We start from the raw sequence: 16825 nt of genomic DNA, 5'->3' as shown, positions 1-16825 counted from the left end.
AGTTTACAATAAAAGAATTCTGCCAAAGTTTTCCTCTAAATATTTGATGGTTTCTGGTCTAATGTCCAAATCTTTGACCCATTTGCAGTTTACTTTTGTGTTTTATGAGATGTAGTGATCCAGTTTCTTTCTTTTGTATATTTCAATCCAATTTTCCCAACACCATTTGTTGAAAAAACTGTCCTTATGCTTTGGGGGTGGGGGATGAGGGTGGGCTGGTGTGTGGACAGGGAGATCAGAGTGGATCTGTAGATTTCTTCCTCCCTGGGTGAGAAGATTCCCCCCCCAAAAAAAAATGAAAATAGCATTTACAAATGAAAGATTCTTAAGGATTAAATCACTCCAAACTTCAAATAATCTGGCTGTGTGTTTGGCAGTGTAAGGGTAATAGTGATAATGGTGACCTCTCAAGTATGGCAGTAAATCTTCCATAGTGGAAAGTTGTTGTCAAGAAATGTCTATTCAGGAGAGACTGCAGGTGATGGTTTGAATAATGCAGTCTTCTCACCACCACCACTACTCAGCTCCTTGCAGAGGTGTCTGTGTTCTAGTTCCCAGAAACTGAGAATATATTAGATTACATGGCAAAGGGGAACCAATGTGCTAAATAGCTGATCTTAAATGAGAGGGATTATTTTGGATTATGCCATATACAAAATGAAGACAACAAGAAGAGGACAAATAAAGTCAGGGATGGTAATAGTGGGAAGCCAGTGGACTGGAACGGTGGGAAGAAAGATGTGCTTGAATGGAAGTTTATAGGGAAAACAGATCCACTGCCCATGGCATGGCTAGCCCATTAGAAAGGTCATTGTTTGCTTTTATGTCCTGGTTCTCATTACTTTTTAGACAGAAATTTACTCCAGTCTCCCTAGGATTCTGGCTGACATACAATAGTTGAAACAACCTTAGAGGTACTAGGTTGTTTGGTAAGAACTCTAAATCTGAATTCACTGGTTGCTTTGGGAGTGTTTCTGACATTATTTGCATAATTGGATTATCTGTGAAAGCAGTAGGAAATTCCTCTCTCACCCTGGAGAAGAAGATTCACCTTCTTTTATTCTACCTGTGAGAAGCTCACCTCTTTCTCCAACCTTGTTATGTCTGTAAGGTCTCTTTCCCTGGCAGTAATGCAGGCACTTAAAAACCCTTGTGAAACTGGACACTGGAACACGGAACAGCTTTGGTCTCCAAGCATCACTGCCATCTGTCTTGCTAAATAAGGCTTTTCTGAATAGAACCAATATATGAACATGGATGAAAACTGAAGGAGGGGCTGAGAGACGTAATGAGGAAATTAAACTATCTCTGCAGCCTCATCTTGTAACATATACATCTCAGCCAGAGAAACCTCCTTTCTCTCTCTCTCTCTCTCTCTCTCTCTCCCCCCCCCCTCGCCTCCAGGGTTATTGCTGGGGTTCAGTGCTGGCACACTAGGAATTCACTGCTCCTGGAGGCCATTTTTTCCCCCATTTTATTTGACAGGACAGAGAGAAATTGAGAGAAGAGGGGGAGATAGAGAAGGAGAAAGACAAGACATATGGAGAACTACTTTGCTCCTTGTAAGCACTCCCGTCCCCCTAGGTAGAAAGCTATCAGCTTAAACCAGGTCCTTGCACTTAGTACTATGTGTGCCTAACCAAGTGTGCCACTGTCCAGCCCCCTCTTTCTCTCTTTTGTACCAAGCTTATCCCAGATCAGGATATATGTCCTTCTCTCTAGTGTATCCTCTGTCTGGAAGGTTCTCCATGTGGCTGCCATTTCTACAATTTGGATTGTGACTCCAATATCATTTCCTCAGAAGTATAATGCCTGGCTATCTTGCTAACAGTGCTGGTCACACTGTGATTCATTTTCTTTAAGGTCTTCATCACCAGGCACAATCTTATTTCATTGTTGCTCTGTCTTGCCCTTTGAATGTAAGTACCATGAGAATAGGACTCTGGTGTGTTTAGTGTCCAAGTACAGGGAGCAGAGCCTAGACACTGGGTGCTCAGTGAATCAGGGGAGTCTGGAATGAGTTCTCAGTGTGTCAGGCTCTAAGTGGAAGACTCTACCAGTGTTCTTTGAACTGGTCCCAGCAAGTCTGTGAGCAGATTTCCTTCTTGCTTTATAGGGGAGCCTACAAAAAGCCAGAGAGGCTGAGTGATTTATTCAAGATCCCCCAGTTAGTAGTGGAGAATCAGGGCCGGGGAAGAAAAAGCAACTCTAGATGAGAACTATGTTTGTAGTGGTTGCAACATTTAACTGTCAGCTCTGAGCAGGAGAACCTAGAGTTCAGTGTTATCTCCTGACTACTCTTTTAAAGTAGTAGCAATCTTTAAACTGAATACGTTTTGAAATCAACTAGAAACTTTGTTACCTGGAATTTTGGATTGTGGGGTGTGCAGGAGGGTGTGCAGAGTGGGGCGCTGAGATTTTTGCATTTCTATTAAACTCCTAGGTGATGCCTAAAGGTCGTTCTCTGAAAGCAGGGTTTGCAGGGTCCTCTGATTTGAGAACTATTTGCAAAACAAAAACAGGAAAGGAACTTGGTAAATCTATGGTCTAATCAGTTACCCAAGCTGAGCACTGAAAGCAGGGAGTGTACAGCCTCCCCTGGGAGAAGAAGATATTTCTGAACAGCTCCCCACCCCCACCCCCTAACCTTGTCTGAGACTGAAGGCTGGTAACTTGAGTTGAGTATGTCTGTCTGAACCTAGGTTTGGTTTCTAGTTGTGTAGCACTTGGCTCAAGACCAGTGAATGGACTGAGCCAACTATAGAAAGCCATCCTTTTAATAATAACTATTTCCTGCCCCCCCCCTTTGGATTCCATTCCTGAACTTCAAGTGCAGTTGCCCAACTCTAAACTCCAAATTAGAGGCTTGCCTGTCACTTAGGAGTTTCTATGGGTGCCTACCATTTGCTGGAGTTTTCTCCACTTAGAGCACAAGTGTAAAATATCTGCTCTGCTTTTATTAGAGGCTTGTTGTTAGAGTGCTCTGAAAAGTAGTAAACAGCTTTGCCCAAATGTGGGCAGAATTGATTTTAGATAGGACAAAGACACAGAGAACATTGATCATAGGGTGGGAAAGTTACTCCTTCAAGTTTGTTTCAACCTTCCACATAATTTAGGAGAAAGATCTCATTCTGGCTTCCTCACATTCATTTCTTAATCTCTGTCCCTCTCTCTCAGCAGAGAGGCAATAACTATATCAAGCTGGAATTGAATATGATTTTGTTTTTTTGTTTTTTTTTTTGGTTGCCATTTATTTGTGGAAAGCTTTATATACTTCTCATTTGAGACAAAGATCTAAGCCTTTCCATTCAAAGATAAATTTAAATCAAACATGTAAAGTGATTTAAAAAGAAGAAGTAAATAATATTTTATCCCCCTGTATTAATAATATTATAGGTTTAATGCAGATACAGTAGGAATTGTGAAGTTTGATCTGCCCGTGAGTATTTTTCAGGAAATAACATCTAAGAGGATGTGGAGATGCCAGGCTATACTTCACAGGAGAAGACAAAGACACCACATGCAGCCATATGGCCATGTCCTGCCTGGTCTGCGGATGCTCCACATGACTGATTCTAGCCTGTAACCCTGCTAGCAGGTCCTCAGGCAGGGCATACAGATGAGTATTAATCCCAGCCAGAGATGAACAGCTACATCCCAATGATGGGTTATCAAATGTATTCAGGTCTTTATCTGTGGAGACTTCTTGGGGGGGATGGGGGAAACAGTACAGCTATATAGAGGCTTCTAATTTTGAATTAGCCTATAATTGAGACAAATCAATTATTATGTTTTGGGCTTTGCATTTTTTTGTTGTTGTTGTTCAGTATGGCTAAAAGATATATAGTGATGGTTAATAGATATGGTTAATTTTATGTCTCCCAGCATCACATTGAGACAAGTCAAAGAATCTAAAGAATCGTTCTAAATTCTGAAGCAATATAACATAAGAGAAATAATACCAGCTGCCAATATCACATATTTGGGTCAGACTCTGGGTTCAGCTACTATTATGATCTGAATTGTCCCCCCTCTTCCACGCCAAAATTCTTATGTTGAAATTATAACTCTTTTCCCTACCCCCACCTATGTCAAATGCAATTTGGAGGAAAGTTCTTTAAAGTGGTAATGTATTTAAAATGAAATAATTAGAATCTGCTATGGTCTGAACTGACGTATGAAAGAGGAGACTGGGAAAAAAGACACCGGGATGATTACATGAAGGCAACACAGAGATAGATAATAACCAAGTTAGAGAGAGTGAGACTGAGGAAGAAAGCAATTTTCCGACACCTTGATCTCTGACTTTTAGTTTTAAAATCTATTAAAAAAAAGTTTGTTGTGTATGCTGTTATCTGTGGCATTATTTTTCCTTTTTTATTTTTTTATAACTTAATTTTTAAGTTTTTTCCCTTTTTGTTGCCCTTATTATTTATCATTGTTGTTTTTATTGTTCTTGTTATTGCTGTTGTTGGATAGGACAGAGAAAAATCGAGAAAGGAAGGGAAGACAGAGAGGTGGAGAGAAAGACAGGCACCTGCAGACCTGCTTCACCACCTGTGAAAGGAACAACTTGCAGGTGAGGAGCCAAGCCAGGGGCTCAAACTGGAATCCTAATGCCAGTCCGTGTGCTTTCTACCATGTGCGCTTAACACTCTGCACCACTGCCCAGCTCCCTTTTTTCATTTTAAACCAGAACATGGCTTAGCTCTGGTTTATGATGGTGATGGTGATTGAACTTGGAACCTCAGGGGCATGAAAGTTTTTGCATAACCACTATGTTATCTCCACAGTCCTGGTGCTTTGTTATGGCTGCCCTAGGAAACTAATCTAGTCGCTTCTTATCCTGTGCCCTTGGGTAATTTTCTCAACATCCCTGAGTCTCAGTGTCATTATCTGCATATTGGAAAAATAATTTCTACCTCACAGTGTTGTTGTGGGTGGGCTTTTATATGCTAGTACACACAAAATATGACAGACTGTGCCTACAGCATTGTAAATACTGAATTGAGAGCTGTAATTTCTGCTTGCTTACTTAGATCAATTTTCCTTCCCCTCCCACTTCAAAAAGGGTTTAAAGCAAAAAGCAATAGTTATGATTGCTACCTTTTGACATAAGTCTCGCTAAGATGTTAGTTGCTATTATCCAGACCTTAGCAGAGGTGGTCACCTGCATAGTAGTGTATGATTTTCTTTCTTTTTTTTTTTTTGCCTTCAGGGTTATTGCTGGGGCTTGTTGTCTGCATTATGAATCAATCCACTGCTCCTGGAGGCCATTTATTTCCCATTTTTGTTGCTCTTGTTGCCCTTGTTGTTGTTGTTATTGTTGTCATTCCTGCTGTTGTTGCTGGATAGGAGAGAAATCGAGAGAGGAGGGGAAGACAGAGAGGGGGGATAGAAAGATAGACACCTGCAGACCCGCTTCAGCACTTGTGAAGCAGCCCCCTTGCAGGTGGGGAGGCAGGGGCTCCAACTGGGATCCTTATGCCAATCCTTGCTTTGTGCCATGTGTGCTTAACCCGGTGTGCCACGGCCTGGCCCCCATGATTTTTTTTTTAAGATGTCAATTCTCTGTTCTCCACATCTAGTCAGCTACCTAGTGAGGGTGAATAAAGTGGAGAGTCATTTAAGACCTTTGAGAAAGGCTGTGCATGATGGAAAGGCTCATTATGGCTCATCACTTGGTAGCAGGGATGCTGGTAGCAGGGATGCTGGTGAGATGCTACATAAACCCAGGTGAGCTACAAGGAACTGGCCTCTGTGGCCCAGATCAAACCTTGGCTCACACCTGTGTGGCCCAGGTCGCAGGTTGGCTCACACCTGTGCTTACTACCTTTGAGTTGAGCAATCTTGTTAATTTTTTTCCCCATTCATTAACTCAGGTTCTTCTATAAAAAAGGGATAAAAAACAATGCAGTTATTTCATTTTATGTCAGGATTGTGCTCCTAAAAATTAAGTATGATTCAAAATGTCAACAATTAAAAGTTTTGTATTTACTTGTATTTGTGGGCAAAGTAGGATTTGAATTATTTACTTTTGACTTTGAATGGAAGTGAACTTTTTGAATGAACTGGAATGTATAAATATATACATGTGTCTTATATAACATACCAAATAAGGATTCATTTGGCTGATAACAAAATCTTTACAAGAATTTTTTTTTGCTTGGTTTCTTTAAAATTTTTAACTGAATTTAAATATGTTTAGTGTTGTTTTTGCCGGGCTGGCTTCACAGGCGGGTAACAGACGACCCGGGACTTATGGCTGGGTTGTACGCAGTATCTCTTTATTCATGCAGGATGCAGCGCAATCTATACCAAGCTAAGCTAAACTAACACTAAAACGAACAATGTTGTCTTTATATATACTTCCCAAGTAGGGTGTGAACAGGATGTGACATAGAGAGGGTGGAGAGAAAAGTGACTGGTGGAAGATCAGGGTGTGACAAGGAGAGGGGGCGGAGCAGGCAAGAATTCTACCACTGAACCACCAGTGCCCTGGAGGGAGGGTGGTGCTTGTTAACAGTGGTTATGTAAATAGAATACAGTGGTTATGTAAATAGAATGCAGTGTTAAGCAGGGGGGATTAAACCAAATGAAACAGAAGAGGTTTTTAGAAGTAGAATTAGAAGCATACCAATAGTTTAGCACAATGAGTTCTCTCTGAATGTCTTCTTTTCCCTTCAAGAGGGAGCAGTCAGGCCACATGGTCTGTTTTCCTCTGTGCTATATCAGTTTTTGCAGAAAGCACTTGCAGGGCTGAGAGATGTGTGTGTGTGTGTGGGGGGGGGGGCGGTGATCAGAGCGGCATCCAACAGTGAAATAGTTAACCTGCTTGTCACTTAAGGAGAGACCCAACTTGAGGCAATTCTGTGTGCATGGGCAATAATTCTAAGTCAGGTCTTGGGAATGGAAATTGAAGCTAGCCTTTTTCACTAGCTAGTTCAGAGTAACTGATCATAAAACCCAAGCAAATCCATACATTGAGCTATTTTTATAGCCACATCATGAAATGTTGCTGAGATTCTCAGAAAACTGGGGTCATCTTGTGTGGTCATGCAAATAGGATATGAAGCCAAGAAACACTTGAGGTTATGCCACTTGGTTCCCCTTACCTGAAAAACCAAACCAAACCAAATGAAACCAAACCAAACCAAACCAAAACAAACCAAAACAAAACACATTGCTTATGTTTCTTCTGATCAAGAGAAAATGAGTTCTGACAGCAAAACTCAATTAAAAAAATTTCTTTTTCTTAGATTTACCAGAGCACAGCTCAGTTCTGGTTTATGGTAATGCAGGGACTGAACCTGGGACATCAGAGCCTCAGGCATGAAAGGCTTTTGCATAACTATTATGCTGTCTCCCCCATGCCAGCAATACTCAATAGAACCGCAAGATAGGGCTAAACCCAGGTAGAGGAAAGACCTAAACCCTCATAGGAGGGAGTAATTACATAACTAAGTTACTGAAAGTTCTCCAAGACTCTGGTGCAAACATCCTTTTGCTTGATGGTTTTAGCAAGACTCCAGTTACTTGAAGTACCCCTAGTTCTACAGGCTATCATCTTCTGTGGCCCCAAAGTCATGTTGGCAGAACATGGGAACCAAATTATTTCATTCTGCTCTTGGGAAAGGGAACAGACTTGTGGGATTTTTAAATGAATGCATTAAATTTGTTATTTATCAAAGGGAAAAGTAGAGAAAAATAAACAAACTCTTACAAGATCTTGGCTGTAGTACAAGAGCCAAAGTTTAAATCCCTGCTCTCAACCATGTGAGATTTTACTAAAGACCCTCAGTGTTGGTTTCCAATTCACTCAGGTGGGTGGAGGGCACCTTTCTTTAGGAGGCTTCTGAGGCATGTTCCCCCTCCCCCATGAAGACTCTTTTCCATGTGAATATCATGGCAAGAAGAGTAGTTAAAATAATTTATATGCCTAAGTAAAAAAAAAAAAAAAAAATTAGGTAGGTAGTCACATAAGTTGGTGTGGGAATTAGTGTGGAAACATTTTTTTAGGAGACAAGTGTCAGAAGTGTATCCCTCAAAAAATATTCAGACTTTGATTAAATTAATTGCTTGTTTTACTTTAGTCTATCCAAAGGCAGTCATCCAAAAAGTAGACAAAGACTGATGTATCAAGATGCTATCACTGCATTGTTTTCAATAGTAAAAAAACTCAAAGAACTCTAATGTTTACCCTATGTGAACTAACTGGCTATATTTATGTTGCCACACTCTAAATGACATTTTCTTAGGTGGTTAAAAATAAATGACTTACTTGGAAATATCCAAGACATAGGAGAAAGAGAAAAGAAGCATGAAAGTGTAGTGCAAATGTGTTGCCATAATTTTGTGAAACCACGCACTTAAAAGTAATGTAATGTATCAGAGTTATTTCTAAGAGCTTGCAGTTACAATTAATCTTTTTGTATGTATTTTAATATTTTCCTGTACATTTCAAAGCTTTCAAAATTAAATATACACTTTTTTTTTTCTTTTTACTAGAACACTGCTCAGCTCTAGTTTGGTGGTGCAGGGGACTGAACCTGGAACTTTTGAGCCTCAGGCATGAAGCTCTTTTGCATAACCATTATACTATCTACGCCTGTCTGAACTTAAACTGTTTCTATCTGGTGTGGGTGGCGGGAGAGTACAGGTCCTGGAAAAAGATGACAGAGGACCTAGTGGGGGCTGTATTGTTATGTGGAAAACTGGGAAATGCTATGCATGTACAAACTATTGTATTTACTGTTGACTGTAAAACATTAATCCCTCAACAAAGAAATTAAAAAAAAAACACACACAAAAAAACCAATGCACTCTCCTAACAAAAGTCAGGGCCAGGGAGATAGCACAGTTTTGTTTGTTTGTTTTTGTTTCTTTATGCAACTGACTTTCATGCTTGAGGATCAGAGATTCCAAATTCAAGCCCTAGCACTACCATAAGCCATAGATGAGCTATGTTCTGGTAATAAACAAACAAACCAAAACAAAAGTAAGCAAGCATCATCAGCAGATGGGATAGAGGTGGGGTAAGCCTTAGGTCTGCTTGCTTGAACAGGACTTTAAACAAAGGCCAGAAGTTGCTGGAAGTAGACAGGGCAGGGTAACACGGGTCTTGGTGTAGTGACTCTTGTTTGCTTGTGGAGCAATGTGTTTTTGTGGGTTCTTCACTGGAGAAACAAGGTAAAGGAAGAACCAATCCAGATTATAATCTCCTCAGCTAATTACCAGACCTTTCTTGTGGTTTTACTGGGACTCTTTTTTACTAAGTGGGAGGATTAACACTGTTTGTGTTTGTATATTATACTTGGATTATGCCTTAATGTGCCACTCTGATGACAAAAGGGTTTTGCAGTAGTAGGCAGTCAAGCTCCCCCTGCTTTCTAGTTAACAGAAAGCACATTCCAGCACTTTATTTTATCTGTAACACATAATACTGCTTAGAACAAAGCATTGCCCCTAAGACATGGTTCTCAGGAGTTTTTAATAAGGACCAGACCCCTGTGAAGGTATTAATTAAATATTTTAAGCAGCGTGGCTATAGCTGGCTGAGGCATTTTTATGAGGGGAGGGAGTATATTTAAAACCAGGGCTGTTTCTGCAAAAGGAACCTGTTTTGAAGGAAATGTTCTTGGGTGGGACTCTATGGGTACCAGGCTGTCAAACCTCTAGGCCAACCTGATGTCAAAAAAGACATTCTTGAGTGTTCCAAGCAGTGTTTGAGTTGGGTCCTTGTTATGGAATTTGGACACAGTTCTAGAGTGGTTTTTTTTAACATGGAGGAGAATCTATGAGTATACCAGGCACTATTAGAGGTAGTTTTCTCAAAATAGTCCTGTGGGATGGTTTTGTTAAAGCTACTTTACAGAAAAAGGAACTAATTGTTTTCTTCTATTTGATAAGACAGAGAGAAATTGAGAAGGGAGGGAAAAGTAGAGAGAGAAAGAGAGTTACCTGCTGCATTTGTTACACTGTTTATAAGGCATCCCCTTAGCAGGTGGAAATTAGGGGTTTGAGCCCAGGTCCTTGAATCAATGTGGAGGCTCAACCAGATGTGCCGCTACCTGTTTCCAAAACTGTTTTCTAAGGTCACAAAGTTTGGTGAGAGATAAGGCTAAAACTTAATTTCAATTCTTATTTCTTCTTTCATTACCTGTCTATTCACCCATCTGTCCATTTATCTACCTATCTACCCATTTACCATCTATTAATATTTAAGAATACTATACTCTTCAAAAGGTATTAGGAACAAAGATGGGCCTATAAAGTACATCCAGACCTAGCTGACAGGCTTTTCTTTTTCTGAATTTAAAGTAATCAAAGTTACTGAACACAAGCATAACTATAGGAGCATAGTCATTGAGTATGATGACAGCTTGAGATGACTGTCTGAGTCTACGAGATACTGGAGCAGGGCAGGACTCATACTACTTATAGTTGCAATGCAAGGTTTACTCCAGCTAAAAATATAAGTATACTGACATTAAAAACCAATCAAATGGGGGACTTGGCAGTGGCACATCTGGTTGAGAGCATGTTACCATATATTAGGATCCAGGTTCAAACCCCCTGCTTGCCACCTGCAGGGGGAAAGCTTCATGTGCTGCAAAGCATGTTTGCAGCTGTCTTTCTCACTATCTCTCCTTCTCCTGTATCAAATAAAAAAATAAATATATAAATAAAAGTAAGCAAGGAAAAAAATAAGCAAATTGAATTTTCTGGAGGACAACATATCCTTGGAAGAGATCTAGCTTTGAATTCTGGATCTATCACTTACTAATTTTTATAACATTGAGCAAGACCTTCCTTCCACAAGTTTCCTTATCTTCAAAGTTACAGTAGAACTGTATTCTGTAGAAAGCCTACCATGTGCCAATAAGAGTGATTTAGAGCTGAATTTGGTCCTACTATTGGGATTAAGTTGGTGGACCTCTAATTCCCTAAGGACCCTCTTAGCTTTCAAGAACCAGAAGTCCAATGAGTTCATAAAGTAACTCCTTTTCTGATCAAAGATAATCAAAGTGACCAACTAAAGTGAAGAGACGTCTAAAATGAGGTATTCTGAGCCTCTAGAGAGAGTGACTGCAGTGTGGTTAGACATGACCAGTGCTGGTATGGCTTGTTCTGCCATTGATGTGATTCATTTCTGAATCAATCTATTTTCCCTTCTGTGACCATCCTTTGTGTACAGCCACCTGCTCTAGAATACCATACTTCCCATGTCCCTAATCCCCCTCCCATATGTTATGTTTCCCTTATACATGGAACCCTTGAATCTTCTGTAAATCAAGCATACATTGATGTTTGTGAAGGTCCTTTCTGACCTGAGAACAAGTGTCACTCATAAGGAAGACCAATTATTTGTTGTCCTCTTGGTAGGCTGTTTAGGCCTGCATCTGCCTGCTGTCCAGTGAGTCTTCTAAAACTTGCAAGCTTCTCCCTGTAGTAGCTATTCTTGATGTTTTTTTTAAAAAAATATTTATTTATTAAACTGATAAGAGCAGATACTACACTTGATCTTACTTAGCCAAAAGGCCGAGAAGCGATCATGTTGAGTGAAATAAGTCAGAAACAGAAGGATGAAGATGGGATGATCTCACTCTCAGGCAGAAGTTGAAAAACAAGATCAGAAAAAAAAAAAAAAAAAAAAAACAGAGGTAGAACCTGAAATGGAATTGGCGTATTGCACCAAAGTAAAAGACTCTGGGGTGGGTGGGTGGGGAGAATACAGGTCCAAGAAGGATTCAGAGGACCTAGTGGGGGTTGTATTGTTATATGGGAAAGTGGGGAATGTTATGCATGTACAAACTATTGTACTTACTGTTGAGTGTAAAACATTAATTCCCCAATAAAAAATGAAAAAAGTTATTTATTTATTCCCTTTTGTTGCCCTTCTTGTTTTACTGCTGTTGTTATTATTGATGTCGTTGTTGTTGGATAGGACAGAGAGAAATGGAGAGAGGAGGAGAAGACAGAGTGAGGGAGAGAGAAAGATAGACACCTGCAGACCTGCTTCACTGCTTGTGAAGCGACTCCCCTTTAGGTGGGGAAATGGGGGCTTGAACTGGGATCCTTAAGCCGGTCCTTGTGTTTTGCGCCACCTGCGCTTAACCCATTGTGCTACTGCCTGACTCCCTATTCTTGACTTTTTATTTATTTTTATTTTTTAATTTCTTTAATGGGGAATTAATGCTTTACATTCAACAGTAAGTACAATATATTCTTGACTTTTTAGATTCAAGACCACACTTCACATATTTTCTTTCTCTACTTTCCTTAGGAAGCAAAAAATTTGGGCTGCAGACATATCCCTCAGCCTCTGAATTATCATTTTCTTTCTCTCAGGCAATCTGTGTGTTTCTGCACAGCCTCTTAGATCCTTATATGACACAGATTTACAGCAGTGGTCTAGGTATGAGGTATTAAAAACTTAACCTTATATTGCCCTGAATTTGATCCAACTAGCAGAGTAGCCTCAGAGCCAAGGGAGAAAGACAAAGAAAATGAGAAATTCTGGAGATAGTTCATTGCCTCATCATTCCAACTTCTCTGTACCCCTAACCATCATATTCATTCATTCATTCATTCATTCACTCACTCATGTTTATTTTGTTGATGTCAGAGCTTCATGCTCAGAACTAACTTTTTCTTTCAGATATATATATAGAGAGACAGAGATAGTAGGAGAAAATAAAAGATACCACAGCATCAAATATTCCTTTAATGTGGTGGAGTCTATATTCAAACCCGAGTTGAGTATAGCATAAAACCTATATATTACCTATGTGAGCTATTTTTCTGGCCCTCCAACCCTCATCTCTAAAATGAAGCTCATAATCATATCTTCCTCAGTGCTCTTTGGAAGGATTAAGTGACTTAATACAGACAATACACTTAGCATACAGTCTAGTTCACAAGCAGCTGCTATGATAACGATGGCTAATAAAAGTAAGTGGGAGCATAATTATTTGAGATGGGACATTGTATGTTAGGAAAAAACATTTGAATCTCAGCTCTGCCACTCACATTAGAGTCTGTGCAAATCAACCTTCCAGAGCCTATTTCATCATCCTCAAAAAGAATGCAATAATCACTTTAATCACTTTCTTATAGGGCTAGAGAGATGTAAAGTCTCCAGGACTATGCCTGGAACAAACTGTGCATAGTCGGTATTAGTCAACCAGTTTTGTGGTTGTCTTGCTTTGTATCGCTGAATGTTCCAGAGCACTGGGGAAAGCTGCATTTCCCCCCCATTATAAATAGAGTTTGCCTTCACCATTTCTTGGAACAAGAAAAAATGTAGGACAAGCAGACAGGGGTTAAAGTTGGGAATGCTGTGTACTTGAGTTGACAGTGATTCACAACACATCTGCACAGATTGTTAAAAGAGTCCAAGCATTTACTAAAAAGAGGAGGATGACTGTGAGGCTGAGAGCAAAGGATGTTCCATCCCTGGGAGCATAAACACAGCACCATCTATGACCTAAAAAGGCTTGGTTGGAAGGGCCATTGAAACCTACTATCCATTGTTAGGACTGTGCACAGTTTCTTCAAGGAAGCGCCCTGTGTTGTGTGTGAGAGCCATCACAGATCAGAGCCTGCAGCTGGATTGATCATGGAGTCTCATGGCTGCCTGGGTGGGGTGTGACTTTGCATTTTTGGGGGTGAGTAACTCTATTTGCTGCAGAGGGAAATATCCCAGAGAGACCTGGAAGGCTCAAGGAGAGAGTGTGCCTCATTCCATGGAGCTGTCCCCAGAAAGGAGGGCGGTCTACCTGCTAAGTCATTGACTACTAGAAGGAGCCCTGAGAACCTTGCTTCATTCAGTCACTTGCCAAAGCCTTCCCCAGACTCAGCTCATGGGGATAGAAAACCCCATGAGGTTTCAGTTCCTTGGCCTTCAAACTGCAGCCTGGTTTCACAGACTAACCTTGCCCACTGCTTGATTCAGCTATGGCAGCCTCTAAATTGATTTCTCTCCCTGATTGGGGTTATTATGTAGAATGTGGTGATGCTAATATAGTCTATCAGAGCCATTCTGGAAACTTCTCCAAGGGTTATCTTTAACTGGGACAGACATGGGTCTGAATGGTTATTCTGCTATTTATCAACTGCATGACCTTATAGAAAATTATACTTTCTTCTCAGACTTGAAGTATGGATTACAGAAGACTATCTAAATACCTGGATTAAAAAGTTACATAAAGCAGGAAGGACTGCTTTCTTCGTGCATAGTGAGCACTCAGATAGGAGTTACTATTTTTTTTTTTTCCTCCTCCAGGGTTATTGCTGGGCTCGGTGCCTGCACCATGAATCCACCGCTCCTGGAGGCCATTTTTCCCGCCTTTTGTTGCCCTTGTTGTAGCTTCGTTGTGGCTATTATTATTGCCCTTGTTGACGCAATTCGTTGTTGGATAGGACAGAGAGAAATGGAGAGAGGAGGGGAAGACAGAGAAGGGAAGAGAAAGATAGACACCTGCAGACCTGCTTCACCGCCTGTGAAGCGACTCCCCTGCAGGTGGGGAGCCGGGGGCTTGAACCGGGATCCTTACACCGGTCCCTGCGCTTTGCGCCACATGCGCTTAACCCACTGCGCCACCGCCCGACCCTCAGGAGTTACTATTTTTTTGGTCATCTTCTTTATTTAATATAATTAAATGCCTATGCATTCTCAATATAAAATTTCTATATTATTTTAGATTCTCAGCTAAGGATTGGCATTAGTGTGCTTGTGGTGAGGATGCTATTATTTCTAATGCCTCTTGGCTTCTTTGTCTTTCTTTTTTTTTTTTTGCCTCCAGGGTTATTGCTGGGGCTCAGTGCTTGCACTACAAACCCACTGCTCCTGGAGGCTATTTTTTCCCTTTGTTGCCCTTGTTGTTTATCATTATTGTTGTTATTATTATTGTTGTTGTTGCTGTTGTTGTTGTCAGGTAGGACAGAGAGAAATTGAGAGAGGATGAGAAGATACAGAGGAGGAGAGAAAGATAGACACCTGCAGATCTGCTTTGCCACTTGTGAAGCAATCCCCCTGCAGGTGGGGAGCTGGGGGCTCGAACAAGGATCCTTACACCACTCCTTGCACTTCGTGCCATGTACACTTAACCCATGGCGCTACCGCCTAGCCCCCTTGGCTTATTCTTGCAATGCACACACAAACACTATATTTTGTGCATGAATGTATGTGCATGCTATATTTCTGCATGTGTATGTGTACATACATACATGTTGACATTCTGTATTTCTACTTTTTGTTATTTATTCATATGAGATCTAAAATGAGTGTGCTTGTTAAATGACAACTGAAATTTCACAGAGCAGTGCAAATGGGGCCTGAGGTTTGGAGGAAAGAAGAGCTCTGTTTTTTCCTTTTTATTTATTTATGAAATAAAAATAACAAGACCATAGGATAAAAGGGGTACAATTCCATTCAATTCCCACAACCAGAGTTCCATATCCCATCCCCTCCCTTGAAAGCTTTCCTATTTTTTGTCTCCCTGGGAGTATGGACCCAGGATCATTATGGGGTGCAAAAGGTGCAAGGTCTGGCTTCTGTAATTGCTTCTCTGCTGGACATGGGTGTTGACAGGTTGATCCATACTCCTAGCCTGTTTCTATCTTTCTCTAGTAGAGTAGGGCTCTGGAAAGGTGGAGTTCCAGGACACATTGGTGAGGTCATCTGCCCAGGGAAGTCAGGATGGCATCATGGTAGTATCTGTAACTTGGTTGCTGAAAAGGCACTAAGATATTAAGCAGAAAAAATTTGTTTTTTAATCAGGAACCTAAAGGCAAGACAATAGCAGATGCAATGTGGGGTGTCCATTTTGGAAAAAGCTAGTAGGTCTATTCTAGGTATATTCCAAGGGGCCCATGACTTTACTAATTTTTGCCTAATCCTGACAGCTAACATGTAGGTGGACCCAAGGTATTGTCTGAGAGATGGTGTCAGAGTTGGACATAGGACTAGAAAGCTGGATCAGGGAAGAGAATCAGTTAGGGGAAAGGTATATAAATATTGCTAACTGTAAACCTCAATGATCTGATCTGGGGCCCATATTCAGCACAGGAGCCTGTGTAACTTCTGCAAAGAGCTCTACTTTTAAGGGAGGTAACCTGGCACTGTGTCTTGATGCCATGTCTGCTGTGTGTTTCTGTCATCAGTGTGTACTCCTGGTATTGGGAAGAACATCTTATTTTTATTTAATTTTAATTTTATTAGTGATTTGATATTGATTTACAAAATTACATGTCAACAGGGGTATAATTCCACACTGTTCCCACCACAGAGAGTTCTGAATCCCCAGTCCCTCCAACGCAAGCTGCTGTAATTCTCCCAAGGTTGCAGACATGGGCCAACCATAATCTCTGCAACTGTCTGCATTTGTACATAATAGGGTATCTTATTTTTCTAGTTCCCTTTCCCCTAAACTCTACTTTTTTCTCAGCAAACGTTTATTGATCAACTTTGTGTAACAATTGGCTTTGTCTTCAAGGACACTTTTTCTTTTTTTTTTCTTTTAGAAAAATCAGTGATTTGTGATGTGTCTAAGGTTTCACTCATAATACAGAATTCTTCTTTTCAGCTTTTACCTTAAGATCCTATTGGAGGTCATGAAGGAAATTTTTTGAAAACTTTCTCATAGATGAGGAAGAGCTCAGTTTCCCCCCAGAATGCAGGCTAGCATCTCTGCCCAGTTTATCGGTAGAGTGGGGCCCAATGCAATATATCCCTCCATGAAGGAATATTAAACAACAATAATTCTTTAGAAATAACTCCTTTACATGGAGGCACACCTGGCTTAGCATACATGTTGCAATG

At 40.6% G+C, this 16825-nt stretch overlaps 1 long non-coding RNA gene and 1 pseudogene across 4 annotated transcripts in view; one reads left to right on the top strand and one right to left on the bottom strand.

The window, feature by feature from the left end:
* Positions 1-11450: 11450 nt before the first annotated feature.
* Positions 11451-11553, bottom strand: LOC132540993 (U2 spliceosomal RNA; annotated as a pseudogene).
* Positions 11554-13560: 2007 nt separating this feature from the next.
* Positions 13561-16825, top strand: part of LOC132540880 (uncharacterized) — a 149626-nt gene continuing 146361 nt past the window's right edge. For 3 of the 4 annotated variants that reach the window (XR_009552020.1, XR_009552023.1, XR_009552021.1), the window contains exon 1: positions 13567-13670. This is a non-coding gene — a long non-coding RNA (uncharacterized LOC132540880). Of the gene's footprint in view, positions 13671-16825 lie in introns of all 4 variants that reach the window. The other variant, XR_009552024.1, reaches the window with a different exon arrangement.

Source organism: Erinaceus europaeus, chromosome 10, assembly GCF_950295315.1.
Source record: "Erinaceus europaeus chromosome 10, mEriEur2.1, whole genome shotgun sequence".
NCBI classification, from domain to species: domain Eukaryota; kingdom Metazoa; phylum Chordata; class Mammalia; order Eulipotyphla; family Erinaceidae; genus Erinaceus; species Erinaceus europaeus.
Note: the sequence above shows the minus strand (reverse complement) of the source record. Positions and strands in the feature narration are given on the sequence as shown.